The sequence below is a fragment of the Vombatus ursinus genome, unplaced genomic scaffold, assembly GCF_900497805.2.
Source record: "Vombatus ursinus unplaced genomic scaffold, bare-nosed wombat genome assembly UNPS02014808.1, whole genome shotgun sequence".
NCBI lineage: Eukaryota > Metazoa > Chordata > Mammalia > Diprotodontia > Vombatidae > Vombatus > Vombatus ursinus.
Window position 1 is genome coordinate 589,601 of NW_020954586.1, and position 17,374 is coordinate 606,974.

The following is a 17,374-nucleotide window of genomic DNA, read 5'->3' on the forward strand; positions in this document are numbered from 1 at the left end:
GAGAACTCCTCCCAACCTCCCCTTGTCTCTACCCAAGAGGAGCTCATGTGTGTCTCCATTTGATGCCTCTCTGGGTTTTGGGGGCCCCCGGATTATTGAACAGGGAATGGGGAGTGGAGGGTGGGGAAGACCATGGCTACATTAGAAGGAAGATGAAGTCATGAAGCTGGTCACACTGTGTATCTCACATTTGCATCTATTTGTAATAGAATCTAAGAATTCCGTTGAATCTTAAACCCCAAAGGGGCATTGCAGGTATTAACCTAGGCAGCTGCCAGCCCAGGCAGGGACCTTCCATCAGAGCCGATGGTCTCGATGGGTTGGAACAGCCGAGTAAAGGAGAAGCAGCAGATGACGCTCAGCCCCGCCACCCCAATGTGCAAGCGTCCCATGGAGCCACGCACAGGGTGGGCTGCCACGGTAGCATTCCAGGGCCTTTTCTGATCAACGTGAGCTCTGCCCCTCTGGCCCAACGTCTCTCCTCTCCTCCTCCCAGACAGCCTTCTCTGGGCCTTCTCTACCAAGTGGCCATCCTTCTGCTCACCTCTTGACTGTCACTCTCCCTTTGATGGCATTTGAAGCCTCTTCCCTGGCTGTCCACTCCACTCCCGCCTCTACCCACTCTGCACGTGCCTTTCCTTATCTACGTGACTGAGAATATTAAGGCCACCTCAGTTCCACTGCTTAACACCATGTAATGTAAGAAGGGAAGTAAGCTCTCCTTGTCACTTGTCACTGGGAGGAGTTTGCCCTCTCCCTCCTCTCTCAGGAACCCAATAAATTCTCAGCATAGTCCATTTGCAAAAGGAATCTATACTTCCTGGTTTAGAATGAATTAACCCTTGAGTGGGCTGTTAGCGACAGTCTACAGTCTAAGACTTCTAAGACAGCAAAAAGTCTGACCTCAACGTCATGACTCAAGCAGCAGTAAGATCACAGGGTCCCATCTCTGGCTTTGGATGTGAAGCCTCATCTTACTCTGGCTTTGCTTAGAAAGCGACAGTGCAAAGTAACCACCGTATTGGGAGGGCGAAGGATTCCAAGCTCATCTCTGTGACCAAACAAGCAAATATCACTAATTATTGGAGAGAATGTCTTTGTGGGTCATTGGGAGGCCTATTCGGAGATTTGAAAAGGATGGTTTGGGGCTTCGAGAAGTTTCTGTACAGCAGATGGGTAAAGAAATAAGGGGCAGAAAACCGCAATGCCTAGGCTGTGGCCTTACTGAAATCTGCAAGGTACCACCCTTCCCACCCTTAGCGCTGACTGCTCCCCACGGGCAGCCTTTCTGGGAAGCAGCTTGGAATTGTGTGAGGAAAGCGACTGAAGTATCTAACCCTGTGGCGCAGGGATTCCGTGCTGCGCATGTGCTCAGAAGGTCAGTGACAGAAAGAAAGGCCTCCCGCACCAGAATGTTGGCAGCCTCGCTTTTTGTGGTGGCCAATAAATGGAGCCAAACGGGGAGCCAAAGTCGTGGTACATGAATGTCGTGGAATATTTCTGGGCTGTAAGAAGTGGCTCAGATGAATCCAGAGAAGCGTGAGGAGACTTCGATGAAGTGAAGCAAAATGAAGGCAACCAGGGGCTGCGAGGTGGCTCAGGAGGACCTGAATTCAAATCCAGCCTCAGACCAAACACTTGACACTTACTAGCTGTGTGACCCTGGGCAAGTCACTTAACCCCAATTGCCTTAAAAAAAAATGAAGGCAACCAACCGAGGAAATGGGATCACTGTATCACAGCTGGAAATACCAGGAACAGCAACGGCAGACCAATTGGAATTAAATGTTGTGAGAGTATAGCCAAGTGGTGCTTGGCAATGCCATCTGGGAATAATAATAATAGTGAAGTGCCCACTCTCTGCCTGGTACTGTGCTGAGCAGTGTACAGTTATGATCCCCATATTCCCCCATGAGGAAACTGAGGCAAACAGTGGTTAAGTGGCACTCGGGGTCACACAGCTAGTCATTACTGTGTCTGAGGCCAGATTTGAACTCAGGTTTTCCTGGCTCCAGGCCTAGCGCTGTATCCACTGCGCCACCTAGCTGGAAACAGCAGGGGAGGAGCCTCTGTTTTTTGCTCTGAGTGACTTCATTTCCATAGAGGCCTTTGTGGGAGGGCCACTCACTGGAGTATAGCGGTCCGTTTTGTTTTCTTCTGTTTCAAAACATTCTTTCATTAATTTTGAGACCCATGTCCTCCCAGTGACAGAACCAATCTCCACATACAGGGAGGTACCGTGCAGCAACTGTCTGATTTCCTGGGTGTGAGCCAGAAGAGTAAAAAAAAATCCCCCAAATATGTCTGGGCCCATTGTCAGCCAGTAAGCTTTGATTGAGCACCTACTGTGTGCCGAGCACCGCGCTAAGCAGGGAGATAGAAGGAGGCACAGAGATGGTCTTGAGTTCACCCTTCTGGACCAGTTCTCTCACAGTGTGAGCCCTCTGCTTTGGAACTGGCTCCTCCTTGCTTTTCTCTCCCTACCTCGCCGCTTCCCAAGTCCAAACCTTTATCCGTGCTCTTTCCATGACCTAGTCAACGAGTGCCAGGACATTTGTCTTTGTCCCCCTCCCTTTCCAGTGTCAGGAGTTTGGGGAAATCAGGTGTATCTGTCTGCCCGCAGGAAGTAGAATCATGATGGTTAAGTGACCAACCAAGGGGGCCATGGAATGGTGCAGGACTTCTGGGGAGGAAAGCGGTGCCAAACACGAGAGAAGAGAATTTGACTGATATGCCGGCCTATGCGTATGGCCCTGGAGAGATGGCATTGAGGATTTTGAGGAGTCCGTAGTCTTGCTTGGCGGGTCAAACTACAGTGACGGGAAGAAGAGACTGAGAGAGACATAAAGGGAGATGTAAGACAATAGAGATGCATAAAGAGGGTGAGAGAGAGAGACAGGGCGGGGAGCTGGGGGAGGGGGGAGAAGTAAGCAGCCCCTCCCTTTCCTCCTCTGAGGGAACGACCCGACCCTGCTGAAGTAGGACCGGGTTGGGGGGAGGGGGAAGAGTCCTCATACTCCAGGAATTGTAGGCGTCCTTGGGACCAATAGCTGCTTACCCCATGGTCTTGTTTTTCTACCTCTCAGAAAACATTCTTCTAAAACACCGTGAACTGTGTGGCTTCCAAGGAGGAGAGGGTCTCAGCACCCCAGGGGCCACCGAGCCAGCTTTCCTGAGTGAGGATTCAAGTCCAAAAGAATGGAAACGTCCCCCAGTGGGTGCTTGGACCCTTTGTGCCCCTGACACAAGGTTTATGTTGTTAATGCTACATCCTCTCTTCTCTGCCTACCAAAATCGTAACCATCTTTCAAGGACCCAGGTCAGGGCACCTCCTCTGGGAAGCCTTCCCACGCACTTCAGGCCGTGCAGTCTCTTCTTAGAGAATCTTATAGCGCTTTTGGTGTTTCTTCCTTATCTTACATCTTTGCTTCCTCATTTCACTGTAAGAATCGTGTCTGTGTCCACCCAGCTATGAGTTCATGATGGGGAGGGGATCTCATCTTCTGTTTCCTTTGCATTCTGCAGAATAAGCTAGTGATCAGTAAATGGACATGGGCTTTATTTTCTGTGGCCCATGGGATTAGAATCAATCAAGCCTTTGTGTTCCTGCATTTCTGTGTCTTATGTGAAGCCGTGATTCCACGCATGCAGAGTGGACAGATGAGGTGGTGAGTTTTGCTGAATTTTTTCCATCCTTTTTTTTCTTCTTTATTACTCTTCACTCTCCAGATTTTGCCCCTGTGCTTCAGCGGTCTTCTCCCTCCACCTCTGTGGGCCCCTTTGTCCTTCCAGAAGCCTCCATTCTGAGGAAGGGCCCTGACCAGCCATCCTTCATTCCCCAGACTTGGCCCACATACCCCCATGTGGGTACCTTTTCTCTCTCCCATCTCTTCAGCTCCCTTTTATGTGTTCTCTTCCCCTAATTAGAATGTAAACTCCTTAAGGGAAAGGACTCCTTTTTGCTTGTATTTGAACCCCCCAGTATTTAGCATAGTTCCTGGCACATATTGTTTAATCTATGCTTGTTGACTTTATTATAAAGGATGGTTCTCTGGGAGGGATGAGGAAAGAAATACAGTGGAAAATGTAGGTGATGCAAAAACAAAAGATAGTGATATAAATTTGTTTAAAAAAAAAAGTAGATATGTTACTGAACTTGGGATCAGGAAGACCTGAATTCTAATCCTACTTCTGATACTTAAGAAGTGATGTGATCCTGGGCAAGTCACTTGCCCTGCCTGAGGTTCTGCCAACTCTTTAAGACTGTAAGTAAGAAACGATCATAATTTGCATCTTATGTCTGAAGGGGATTCCCCACGCCCATGAGATCACAGGTCCTTGACTGGGGCATAAATCATGTCTTGCCTCATTTTAAACATCTTAACTGTCCTGCTATTAATCTTTTTTCAAAAATTCATGATAGAATTGCTTAAAATTTCCATGATAAAATTAATTTGACACCCCCCAACTCTGCCATGAGCAAAGGCGGGAGAATGATATGATGGGTTACTAGTTCAACTTGTCATTTTATTCGGGGTGGGAAATGTGGTGCCTGAATTTTCTCCAAATAAAACTGTTTTTTTGCCGACCTTCATGATGAAATGCCAGTGGGGTAGGCTTTTCAGATTAAGAAATAGCAAAGAACTCAACAGGGAACGGAAAGTTAGTCCACTACGACTTGAGGGAGAAAGAAATAGATTTGAAATCTTAATGATTTCCATTCTTGGCTGCATTTCTTTCCCACCTGCAGGCTAACGTCAATTTCCTCCCAAATGGAGGCCGTGTCAACGATGGCCGGGTCTTGCCAACGGCCATCGTCAGCTCTTTGTGATGATGTGTGCAGACTTAGAGGCCTGGTGGCAACCACTAATTCAATCATCTGTGACGTCAGTCTCTCCCGTGAGGACCGTGTGCCCCTTAGAACTTCCTCACCGCACTATGGCGTCCTCTACACTGTGCATCAGTTTCTTTCCAGGAGCTTTCCTCACGAGAAGAGTGTCATAGTTCTTTAAGGTGGTGCTCTTCAAAGAACTGCCGCATGTGGGTACCCTCGGTCCCATTACTCTTATTGAATATAAAAAGCGTGTCCTGATTATTAGGGGGGTTTTTTCTCTAAAAGTCTATAGTCATTTCTTCCACACACATGGGTGTGGCAGAAAGTGATCCTAGCTTTTCACTTAATTAAAGCCTTTTCAAGATTAAATTAATAAGAGGTCAAATTTTTCCTGACCTTTGTACTTGATTAAAGTGTGATTTTGTTTTCCTTCTGACAGCTCTGTTCTGTTCTATTCTATTAATTAAATTCATTCAGTAGTATTGCAGCAGAAGGGTATGGGAGTCAGGAGACCTGAGTTCAAATCCTATCTCTGACGCTTCATATCTTCGAGCCTGGCAAAACATTTCACATCCCACGGCCTCTTTCCCCATCTATAAAATGATTGGGCCGGATGGCTTTTGAAGTCCCTTCTGTGATGGTGTGTGCCAGGCACTGGGCCAAGCACTGAACATACAGAAACAAAAGTGAACCAGTCTCCGCTCTCAAGAAGCGCATAGCCCCTGGTGGCAATCATCCCCTCTGTCCTTCCCCATCTGCTCAAAAACATCTTGGGCTCCTTAGTTGTACTCTCTTGCCTTTGTCTGAATGCATGAGGAAATCAAATCCGTTGGGACAGAGGTCCCCAAGGACAAATTCCAGTCTTCAGAAAGATAAGCCGGGATTACCTGTGGTCATTTTTAATCATTTGAAAGAAACTCATAAGCAAGATTTCAAAGCTCAGTAAGCATCTTAATCCAAACAGAATGGGCCCCTGGAGTGTACGATAGCTTCAGAGGCTGGCAAGCCACCACAATGACCCCTTCCAAGGCAAGAATAGTAGAGGGAGGAGGAGTGCCTCATTTACTCAGAAATGCCACAAGATTCATCAGAACACATTGATTTCCACAAACCTGCCCACATGGAGGCAAGTAGGATTATGTCTACGCCTGTAAGCTAGAAGGACACGGACGTTGCAAGATGTATCGTGAGTGACCCAGTGACTCCCAGCTTCTGGAATATGCAAAGGGATGATTTGTCGAGGCCAAGAACATCAGGACTTATGTAACAACCTCTACTCCAACAACACCAAAATCCCAGGACTTTAAAGTGTGATTCCAATAACAGATTCAGCTGGCGCTTGAGGCCAGCCAGTTCCAGATGTGCAGGGCTTCTGAGATCCAAACGGCATATGTGGGCCGCTCTTCCCTTGCTCTGCTCTGCTCTGGCATGACTTCTGATGGTCACATGAACTCTTTTCCCCGGTCAGGAGCACCAGGAGACATTTAGGACATCTCCGTCATTCTTCTGGCTTCAATTTGGAACAAATCCGGGGAATTGTGCCTGAAGTTCATTGGGGAGCCATTTGGCTCAGCTTCTCCCAACATGGTTCTCATCCTGAAGGATCTTCGGACTTTGCCTTATTATCCACAACTTATCCATCAATGAGTAGGATCCAGAATTGAACAGGAAGAGATCAGACTGAGTGGCCTTCAAAAAATTGCCTTTAGTGACCCCACGATTCTTCCAGAAACAAAGGCCCCTCTTCTTGATACCAGTACTCTCCAAGTGTTGTCTTATGGCTGGAAATCATGGCACACCAAGGGCCCTGGAGAACTGGAAACAAACAGCACAGAAAAGGCAAGGGAGAGGGGTATGGGAGTGAGGGGCAGGGCACAGACTGACTAAAGTAGGAAACAAATCAAGAGCTGGCTCATAGGTCGTCAAAGAAGTGTGTGATCAGGAAAGCCGGGGCAAAGGATAACAGGCGGACATCCTGCTCAGGGGACACGGGAGGCGCGAATGAGTCATGATCTCTGTCTCTGGAGGGAACATCTAAACTGAGGCGCTCACAGACCCACCGGGCCTCCCCCACCAAAGAATGCACCACACGGTGGCAAGACCATCGATGACGACTCTTCACGCTGAGCTTGATCAGTCACGAGGCCTCTGCTCAGAGCTTTCCAGCCTGGTGGAGTCGACCACGTTTTGCTCTCCAGTGTTGCGGATTCCTGGGTAACCTCTGTGCCAAGATGGTGGACTCTTCTAGATGCAGTATAAATATAGCATTCATAAACTGTTCATGAGAATCGAACTTGAAATTTTAACAAAATCCAGGAGGTAATCAGGATCTCAGAAGAATCTCTGACATTTGAAAGGCTTTGTGGTATAGAGGGAAGAGCACTGATTCAGGTTTAAATCTCAGCTCTAAAAGGTACTGGCTATGTGACTGGGGACAATTCACTTAATCTCTCAGGCTCAGTTTTGTCATCTGTAAAGTGAAAATCATAGAATCGTAGGTTTTAAGCCGAGAAGGGACCTGAGAAAGTCATTTACTGCAGTCACCTCAGCTAACAAATGAGGACATGGAGAAGCAGGGTAGTGAAATTACTTACTTAAGGTCACACAGTAAATAGTAGAGTTAAGGTTTGAATTCCAATCCTCTGCTCCTAGAAGTAATCCAATTTCCACTGAACCTATTGTTACATTGTCAGTTTCACAGGGTTATTGTGAAAAAAGTGCTATGAGAATGTCAGGATTTTATTTGAGAACATGAGATTTTTGACTGAGAGAGGCAACAGAAGACTTTTTTCTTCCTTGAAAATTTTATTTTATTTTTTTAGAAAATTATTTTTAATAAGTCACTTAACCCTGATTGCCTCAGTTTCCTCATCTGTCAAATGAACTGAAGAAGGAAATGGCAAACCACAGCAGCATCCTTGCCAAGAAAACCCCAAAAGAGGGTCACAAAGAGACCCAACTGAGATGATTCAGTGTGTGTGTGTGTGTGTAAAAAGAGAGAGAGAGATTTTAGCAAACTGCTCTCTAACCAGAATTGCTCGTCGTGAACATGTGAAGTTCACGTTTCTTTCACCCAAGTAGTAGACTTTATGTTCAGCCTCAGCCTGGTGCTCTTGCCTGGTCCAGATCACATGGCTGGCCAGGCCCCGATGCACCAGGATCTCACAGTTAGAGCTGGAAAGTCCAGTCCCTTCACTGTACAGATGAGGGAAGTGCAGCAGAGAAGGACCGGGCAACTTGCCCAAAGTCACAAGGCAGAGTACTGGGCAAAAGGAAATAAGCACTTATAACGTACCTACTATGTACTGGAGACAGCTAGGTGGCTCCGTGGTACACAGATCGCCAGGCCTGGAGTCAGGAAAACTCATCTTCGTTGTGAGTTCAAATCTGGCCTCAAACACTTACTAGCTGTGTGATACCTGGGCAAGTCATTTCACCCTATTTGCCTCAGTTTCCTCATTGTCAAATGAGCTGGAGAAGGAAATGGCAAGCCACTCCAGTATCTTTGCCAAGAAAACCCCGTATGCGATCTCACAAAGAGTCGGATATGACTAAAAATTGACAGAACAGTAGTATTGCTATGTACCAAGCACTGTGCTAAGTACTTTATGAATGTTATCTCATTTGATTTTTACACCAATCCCGTGAGTTAGGTGCTGTTATTATCACCATTTTCCAATTGAGGAAACTGAGGCAAAGATTAAGTGACTTGCCTAGGATCACACAGCTAGTAAGTGTCTGAGGTTGGATTTGAACTCAGGTTTTTCTGCCTCTAGGCCCAGCATTCTATCCCCTGCACCAAAGGAAAAAGGCTCAATTACAAAGGTAAAGTGTCAGTGATGGAATCTGAACCCAGATTCTCTGACTCCATGATTCCACAGGAGTATCATCTAGCTAATTCCCAAACCTGGACATCTTGGAAGTTGCAGGCCAATGATTCTCAAAGCACCAGATGGTCTGGAGTACAGGATTTTAAAATCCCATTCCTGCATAGAAAACACAACGGATGTTAGTGGAAATCAAAGTGCGCTCAGCTGCTCCACCATTTTCTGGGTATTCTAATATACAGAAAATCTCCAAAGATTAAATGGCTTAACTCAGTTCCCATCAACTATCAAAATCTCTTGGCTATGTTGGTCTCCAATGGGCCCTTGCTTGGCATTGCAAGTAAAATAAACCTCTGTGTGGTTTGGCCGGCCAGTTCTGGATCAGAATTTTCCCATTTCTGGTCGTTCTCTCCCCAAGATAATAGAGCTTTGTGGAAGAACAGGGCCAACGAGCTCTGGGTGGACGCCACGTTATAAAAACATCCTTTGGATTTATTTCCGCCATCTTTAAATCAAGCTGCCTTTGTGAGTCCAGACATCTGCTTGACACCTGACCTCCCTTATCCCTTGTCTTTCTGATGGCTTGAAAAATAATGCTTACTCATTTGATCATTGGAGACTGTGCCAATCAGCTAATTCTTCTCTTATCAGATTATTTTGAGCAACTGATTCCCTCCAGACGAACTTATCCTCCTCAGCAGACTAGAGACAATGTCTCTGAACTTCTGTGAGCTGAGTTATTTCCCAGGTGCTGGACAGGGCCTACTTTTGTCTTAAGAAGGAGCTTGGGGGAGAGGTCAGGTGGAGGGCTAGAAAGATGGCAACTCCGCAGCCAGGTTTGGGGATGGGCGTCCTGGGAGCTACAGGATAGAGATAAACAGAGATAAGCGGGTCCCACCCGAATGTTGCTTTGTGGGGTTGCCAAGTATGTTCGGCTTCCCATCCCAGAAGGTCAGTTCACAGTTGAGTATTGACCAAGATGTTGACCACAGAAAGTGCTCCGATGCCTGGCGAGCACTCCCAAGCAGCATTAGAAGATGGATGGCTTCTCTGGGAATAACTCTACTTAAGAAGGATGGCTGGGCCGTGTTAGTAAAGCTGAGAGACACCTTGTTGTTATCGTGGGGCAGGAAATGCTGCTACTCAACTGCCCACATCTGAAAGAATGACGGGAGAGAGGAAACAGAGGCAGTGGGTACAGTGGAGAGAGCCCTGGGGATCTGTGTTCAAGGTCTGGCCTCACCACTTAGTAACTTAGGTGACCTGGGGTAAGTTACCTGTCTGGGGCTCCAATGAGGGGGTTGGACTTAAATCAGCACTGCGGTCCCTTCCAGCTGGAGATGTAGACCTCCAAGAATTCTTGGGTAAGGCATTTCAGCATTCCTCTAAGTAAACAAAGTCAGCCGACTATTAGCCAGCTTTCAGGAGTGAGCAGTCACTGATGGCCCAGCTCACCCCAAGTTCCAGCTGCCTTCTGGGAACTCTGGCTCTGCCTTTACTCCATCAGTACATTTTAATATGGGAAAGTTAGCACAGACCCAGGGATAGAGGCCCAACCCAAATCTGACTCTGGAGGCCCCGGGTTCAAATCCTGCTTCTGACCCCATACTGTCTGTGTGTGACCCTGGACAGGCCACTGCTTCTGTCACTGCTTCTGGCTAGTCTTAAGACCAGAAGTTAAAGAGCAGATGCCTCGTCATTGGTGGAGGGAATTCCTCAGCGGGAGCGCCCAATACCAGTGAAATCTCTCTCTCATATACTTATATATATGTAAAATCTTCACACACATACACACACACACATATATAATCTCCACACACATATACACATATGTATATGTTGTTTCCCCAAAAAGAATGTAAGGTCAGTTTCATTTGTATGCCTGGCATCTAGTACCATGTCTGACACATAGTAGCCATTTAACAAATGTTAGTTGAAAGAAAAGAAGGAAGGAAGGGTGGAAGGAAGGAAGGAAGGAAGGGAGGGAGGGAAGGAAGGAGGGAGGAAGGAGCTGACCAAAATCCAGTCTCATGTATTACTATACCTAGTCCCACATATAAAACTGTCTGTGAGTCAGGCCAAAGTTATCAGTGATCTCTCAGTTGCCCAGTATGTTGGGCTTTTTCTCAGTCCTCATCTGTCTTGACCCTCTTCTCCTGGACGCTCCTGAGCCCCCAGCTGGGAGAGATCCCCAGTGATTTAGGCAGAGGGTCCACACTTGTGCCTTTATACTTTCATCTCTGCCCCATCCCTTCACAGCTTCCTTTTCTCTCGCTCTGTCTCCCCACAGATTGAAAATTGTTATGGTCAGTCAACTGGCTTTCAGACTAATTAAATTAGATATGACTTTAAATAACATGAAAACCTTGAATTTAACATCTGACTTTTTTTTTTTAAACAGAAAGAGAATAGGGAAGAAAGGTAGATGCTTCATTGTCTGCTGAGTTCTCCATCAGAAGTTCAGCACAGAATGAGCCTTCCTCTCACATGGTATTGGGGTGTCCCATCTGGCCATGGGGGGTGGGGTGGGGGGAGTCACTGAGCTCCAGAGAGGATGGAAAGTCTGCATTAGCTCACCCGCTGACTCAGAGGTGTCTCTGGGATTGGAATTCAAGGTCTCCCCCTCCATCTAATGCCCTGTCCTCTTGGACACCCAAGCCTGTGCAGATGTGGCCACTCTCAAAGGCCATCTGCCTCCTCTAGATGACTTTTCCATCCTTCCTTCACCATCCTCTCTCAGTCCCCTGATTCCCGATGGAATGGAGTGCTCATCCTAGCTGCTCATTCACAGCGTCTGGACCACTTTTTTTTCCCTGCAGGATTCTTGTCCTCTTCCTCCTCCTCCTTGAAGACAAGAGAAGCCCAATGAATAATGGCAGTGACAGCCTCACTGTCTTCAGAGATGCCAGGCATAGAAGATGGCTCTGCTCACACCAACCCAGCCTTCGGTGCCCATACTGCACCTGCCTCCCTTTCCTTTCCTCCTCGTCCTTTCTATTTCTGATTTTGTCTCTTCCCCATTGTCATTTTCTTGTTTTTCACTCAGTTCTCCCTCTCTCCACCTCATGATGCCTTACCACTTCTTTGTCCCCTGTTTTCTGTGTCACCTTCCAATTTAGACTACACATGGACAAATTTAGCCACAAAGGTATTTCTCTGGCAAAGTCCCACCCAGGAGATTCAAATAGAAGGCACAGTTCTTCTCCCCCCAGTCTCAGAGTGCTCTGGGAACATTCCAGCATCCCAGCACTCCCTCATTTGGGACTGTGCCACATCAGCACCGATTTGCCTAAGCTACGCTGGGATGTCCAAGTGAACAGAGTAGCAGACAGAGCCTAGAACATTGAGTTCTGATCCCATCCACACCTCTGAGTCACTGGGTGAGCCAATGCAGATTTCTCATCCTCTCTGGGGTTCGGTTTACTTAAATGTCATTAGGAATAATATGGAAAGGCTGAACGGATTAACTCATTAGGTTATGAGACCAGACTGAGAGATTAGATGCAAATGTTGTGTGTTATTGGTAATCTCCTGGTTTTTAGGGTTGGCAAGACTTAGAGTTTATCCTAGCTAGTTTGCCAAGCCTAATCAGCACTAATGAGAGATGGGCAACAGTCACAATCTGAATGACTCATAATTCAAAATCATTGAAAAAATCACAGGAGCTTAGATCAGGAACTGGAAGGGCCCTCTGAGGCCATCTCATCCAACCCTTTTGTTTTACTGATGAGGAAACCAAACCCGTAACTCACAGATGGAGAAGGGGAGAGCTGAGGTCTGGAAAATCCAGATTCTCTCATCCCAAATCTGCACCACTGCCTCTCAGTTCCTTCATTTTGAAGATGGGGAAATTGAGGCAAGAAAGGTGATGAGAAGTATCCAAGTCATACAGACAGTAAGCTGTGGAACCAAGAATTGAGCTGAGGTCATCTGACTCTAAAGCCAATATTCTTTCCACTGCCTCTCAGGCCCCTCATTTTATATGCAGGGAAACCGAGGCTGAGGAAGTGAACCAATTCTTTCCAAGATCACATGAGTCGTACCAGAGGCAAGATGCAAACTAAAATCCTCTGACTAACTCCAATGGTTTTTCTATTCTACTCCTGCTGGAACGGAATGATTAACAGAGAGCCCCCGCCCCCAAGTTTCTATTAAAACTTTGTTCACTATCTATTCCTACAGACCCTTCCTCAATCTGTTGGAGGACAAGGAATTTAGCATCGATTCAGAGCAATCTTGTTATATCTGTTGTCCTAAAAGAAGTCCCACTGGTCAAAGTCAGTGGTTACTAGTATCCTTCTCTCTAAGGTTTGTGAACTGATTTAAACAGCTGTCATTCCCCCCCCCCCATTAGAATGGAAGCTCCTTAAGGGCAGGAACCAATTTTTCTTTTTCTTTGTAGCCCAATGCCTGGCACACCATAAGTGCTTAATCAAAGCTTGTTGATTAATTGATTGGATCAAATCTCGTTCAAATCTGCTTAATTCTGGTGTGACCTTGGGGGTCACGTGATCATCATAGACCCCAATTTCCTCTTCTGTAAAAGGGAGGAGTTGGGCGAGACATTCCGTGTGGCCCCCTTCTAGCACCAGGTCTGAGATTCGAAGCTTCTCCAAACATCTAAGGTCTGGTCAGCCTCTGTCCTTCCAAACTGGATTCTCCAACTTGACCAGCAAAAGCCCCTGGCAGCTGATCCCTGCCCTGTCGCTCCCTCTTGGGCAAGTCAGTCAACTAGTAATGTGGGCCTCAGTCTCCTCATCTCTAAACTAGAGTTGAACTTGATGGCCGCTAAATGCCCTTCCATTCATGATTCTACGAAGCCTACTCTAAAAGAGGGGGAAGCTCCCTGAGGGCAGAGATTGTTTCATTTTCATTTGTTTCTGCAGGTCTTGGTACGGTGCCTGGCACACAAAGGCTGTTTTGGGTGGCCTGGCTGGTGCTGTGCAAGCTGAGTTTGGGCTCTCCGGATCAAGTGTGAGATCCAGAATGGGAGCCTTGGGGGAGCTTTTCCACAGGGGACCTTAGCTTCAGCTCCTCTGCTTTGTGTCATCCTGTTGGTTTGTGATGCTGATGGGGGGATACCCTGCTGGGCCACGCTCCAAGACTGGGACGTGTCCCATCAGCCCCATGGCAGGCCACAGGAGGGGAAGGAGATGTTTTCTCATTTGTTTTTCCTCAGCTCTTTTATGAATTGTTGACCAAGAACTGGGCCCTTCCTCAGGCCCCTTCTCCTCTCTCCACCCACCCACCCACCCCTCCTGCTGCCCAAGAAAGCCATAGCAATGGAAGCCACTGATTTGTAGCGGTCAGTCAGGGTGACTCATGTGGAGAGGGGGCTGGTGGGAAGCAGGAGCAGGCTGCTAATGCCAAAACCATGATGTGTGTGGTGTGGGGGTGTGAGAGTGTGTCTGTGTGTGTGTGTGTGTGTGTGTGTCTGTGTGTGTGTGTGTGTGTGTTCTTTCCGTCTGGGAACCCTGAGTCATCAAGGGAAATGGAAGCTGCCATATTTCTTGGTAATGAAAAAATTGGGTCAGTGCATGTGTGTGTGTGTGTGTGCGCGTGCACGCATATCTGTACAAGAGTGTGTCTCCTTTCACCTCCACCTCCTTGCCCCCACTGCTCCCCCTCCATCCCTCTCTCTCCAGTGAATGTTTTTCTCTGGCTTTCTTTGGAAACCTGGACCTTCCCTTTGGCATCTGAGTTGTTTCAACTTAAACTAAATCAGGTATCCACTTGGCTGAGCTGATCCTCCTCAGGCCTCCCTGCTCCAGGGAGGAAGGATAGGGCCCTCTTTTCATCCAGCAGTTCTGATTTCTTTATGAGGCTGTTTGCTTATGTGTCGCTTTGGGAGATGTTTCTTCAAGGCCAACAAGGATTTGTGTACAGAGGTGAGAGGCTGAGTCGTCATGGGGACCCTGCCAAGCCCAGTGGATGAAGCCACAGACAAGTCCATTCAAATCCACATTTCCATAGACAATACAGACTCATCGTGGTACAGTGGAAAGACTCCTGGATTTCTAGTCTGAGGACCTGGGTTCAAATCCTGACTCTGCTATTTATTGTTGTTTTTTTTTTTTAACTCAACACATCTTTTAAGCTTTCTGGGCCAGTTTCCCCACCTGTAAAATGAGGGGACTAGCCTTGGAGGACCCCCAATGTTGCTTCTGGCTCTGGGGTCACGGTTTTAGGGTGCTCTGATCAGAAGTGTAATCAGCAAAGGTGACCAGGGCATTGTCTCGGGCGGGGGTGGGGATGGAATGGAGGAGAAGGAAGAAGGGTCCTTCCTTCCGGCTGGAATTCCTGGAGGATGGGATGGAAGAATGCTGCAGGGAAGGGGCCCATCCTACTCCCAGCTTCCCTTTCCTTGGCTTGGCTCTTGGACGCTGCCCGAAGAAGATTCCTCCCACCTTGCCCTACTGTCCCAATGCATGTCTACACCCAACCGTGGTACGTGGCTTCTTCACCCACCCCCAGGTACCTGTCCCAGAGATGGCTCTTATGAGCTGAGGTCTCCAATTTGGAGCTGGGACGCTTAGCAATCACCTGGCCCAATCCAATCATTTTCCGGAGATGGATACTGAGCCCCAGAGAAGGGAAGGGATTTGCTAAGGTCACCCAGCTACCAAGAAGCAGAGGCAGCCTTGGAGCCCAGGTCCTCTGATTCCAGAAGTAGCCCTCCCTCCACAGCGCCGTGTGGCTTCCAGGACCCAAGTCCCTACACATAGCTGACAGATTCAGTTTTATTTCAGACCCAGCAAGCTCTCGGATTAGGAATGAGAGAAGCAAAATCATCAACAGGGAAGGGATGCTTCCACCAGCCATGAGTCAGGAAGTAGGAGGGAACTCTCATAGACACACAGGAGCCGCACAGGAGCCGCACATGAGCCGCACATGCAGGCTAATGAGAGACCAGGAGGTCAGGATCTTTAGCTCCTGGTGGGGATCTTTGAGAAAGCCAGGGGAACCTAAGGGGTCCTGTAGGAGAGGAGGCTTAAGAAGTGCGGTGCCACTTGAATCTGCCTGGGGGACCAGACGTGGGTCATGGAGCTGCTCCTGACTTGGAGTCTGTCCATTGCAAAATGAGGCGGGTTGGACTCGAGGTCTCTTCCAGCTTGAAATCTGTGACCCTGTGACCGCTAATGAAATCCTCAATGGGTAAACTTGAGTTGCCTGCCACACCTAATCCAAATGCACCCGGAAGGCAAGCTTCCCATTGGGAACCCTCCATCCCTCAACCCCACCCCAACCTAATTGGTTGCCTGGTATGCATGCATGGAACCCCTTGCCCTGCACAGAGATGAGAGCAAGGGTCGAGATTGTGGGGAAGAGTCCTTCATGCGGGTATATCACGTTCCAAAGCCTGGGCCTAAAGCTTCAAACTCTTCGGCGTGACCGTGCCCAAAATTCATTACTACTTGGCTTCTTGACTACTGGGCCCTGGAGACTGGGGATGTTGCAAGAAAGTGTAAGCCTTCCCCGTTGGAGGCTGGCGGATAGCCCTGAGGGCTGGCCAAGGCCTGGGAGCAGGGCCTTAGAGGTCATCCAGCCCAACTTTCTTTCTTTTTTTTTTTTACAGAGGAGGAAACTGAGGCTCAGAGAAAGGAAGGGGCAAGGTCACACAGGTATTAAGTAACAGATCACAGGTTGGAATCCAGGTGCTGTCACTCCTAATCCAGTGCTCTGGAGACCCTCCACGCTGCCCAGCTTTTTGCCTTTGAAATAAAGACACCTCCCCCCTCCTCCACTGGGAGAATGACCTTCTACTTGGCCTGGCCCTCATTCTGCAGGTTCCTTGGCCAGCTCTTGGCTTTGGGATCTGTTTATAGTCATTCTTGACTATTTTCCTTTGGAGAGAATATTCAAGGACAATGAGAAAGTAACATGTGGGTTTCCATCTCCACCCCTCAAAAAAGCATCTTTGAAAATTGTTGACCAGTCCGAGCTAAATCCGAACTCTGAATTTTCTAATGTTTTTGTAGCATAGTAAGATTTATGAAACTCTTTCCATATGTAATCTCATTTAAACCTCACAAGAATCCTGGGAGCTAAGTGCTATGATCTTCCCCATTTTATAGATGGGGAAACTGAGGCTCAGAGAGTTGGAGTGACTTGCCAGGGTCACACAGCCAGCAGACACCTGAGACAGGATTCAAAACCAGGTCTTCCTGATTCCAAGGCTACTGGTCCACATTAACTTCCATTGGTTTTGACTATAAACTGAAAGAACAGTCTGATTCTCAAAGCTCTCCTGCCCTTGTCCACTTTTCCTAGGTCACTTTGGGTCCCTCCTCTGCCCTCCCCTCCCTCCCACCCCACCTACTCCACCCCAGTAGGCTCTTGGAGGGCAAAGACCCTCTTGCCGTTTACCTTTGTACCACCCCCTGCTTAGCACAGTTACTAGCTCATAATAGGTACTTAATAAATGTAGTTCAAGTGGTTCAAATTCCTCTAATAAACAATCCTCTTGTCAAACAGGTAACTAGACTGGGTCAAATGAGGCTTTCCCCCAGAGCACTAGGTTTAGAGGTTGGAAGTAGACCATGCCACTGCTCAGAAGCACAGAAATCATAGCAAGAATAATGAGTTCAAAATCTTTCCAAAATATGAATATTGAAAATTGTCTTCATGTGTGACTGGAAAAAATAAAATGCCATTGAAAAAGGAAAAATTTTTTAAAGAGAAGAATGCGTTAACATTGGCTAGCATTAGGTGG